The 1185-nt window shown below is 41.5% G+C and overlaps 1 pseudogene; it reads left to right on the top strand.

The window, feature by feature from the left end:
* Positions 1-269: 269 nt before the first annotated feature.
* On the top strand, positions 270-686 carry LOC132029161 (histone H3.3A-like; annotated as a pseudogene).
* Positions 687-1185: the final 499 nt, after the last annotated feature.

Below are 1185 nucleotides of genomic sequence, written 5' to 3'. Positions count from 1 at the left end.
GTATATACAGATATTGTATATACAGTTGTGTATATTGTATATACCAGTTGTGTATACCACAACTCGGTAAACTCACTGAATTGCATGCCTGACATGGGTGAATTTTATGTATATGAACTGTATCTCAATAAAGTTACAAGACATAGGCTCACAGCCACGGCCACTCCACCCTCACTCATTAATGCCAGTGCCGTCTCTAGCTCACAGAGCTCCAGCCAAAGGAGAAGGTGGCGGGGGTAGGGGCGGGTAAGTAAGGAGGTCTCTGTACCATGACTGGTGCAAGGCAGACTGCCCACAAATCCACCCGTGGTAATGCACCCAGGAAGGAAGCCACTGGCTACAAAAACTGCTCTCGAGAATGCGCCCTCTACTGGACAGGTGAAGAAGCCCCATCATTACAGGCCTGGTACGGGGGCACTCCGTGAAATGAGACATTATCAGAAGTCCACTGAACTTCTGATCTGCAAACTTCCCTTCCAGCGGCCGGTGTGAGAAACCACTCAGGACTTCAAAACAGATATGCACTTCTAGAATATAGCTATGGGTGCTTTGCGGAAGGCAAGTGAGGCCTATCTGGTGAACCTTTCTGAAGACACCAACTGGCATGTTATCCATGCCAAACGTGTCACAATTATGCCAAAAGACATCCAGCTAGCACGCTGCATACGTGGAGAATGTGCTTAAGAATCCACTATGATGGAAAATATTTCATTCTGTATATAAAAAAGAAAAAAATCGCTTATTTCCTGTTATTTGTAGTTCTGAATATTAGATATTTTTTTTCCATGGGGTCAAAAGGTACTGAAGTATATGATTGCAAGTGGAAAGCCAGGGGAGCAGACATTAGGTATTGGCAGCTTTCCCATTTTCATTTCTGTGTGAATTTTTAATATAAATATGGCAGCATAAAGCATTCATGCAAGTCAAAATGTTTTAGTGAACATGTTTCAGCAGTCTGGCTTTATAATAATTATAAATAAACCTGCTACATTTTTCTGGACAATGCCAGCACTTGGATTTTTTTTTTTTTAAACAAGTAAATTTACTGACGGCAACTACATGGGTGTTTGTAGCATTTTTATCATACAGCAGATTCCATCGCACTACACTTTTCTGACATGCAAACACATGTTTCTAATGTTGTCTGTCTTCTGTGTAGTTCCTGTCAGTTTGCTATTAAAATAC

This window comes from Mustela nigripes, chromosome 13 (assembly GCF_022355385.1).
Source record: "Mustela nigripes isolate SB6536 chromosome 13, MUSNIG.SB6536, whole genome shotgun sequence".
Lineage (NCBI taxonomy): Eukaryota > Metazoa > Chordata > Mammalia > Carnivora > Mustelidae > Mustela > Mustela nigripes.
The sequence above is the reverse complement of the archived record's forward strand: the minus strand, read 5'-3'. Positions and strand labels throughout refer to the sequence as shown.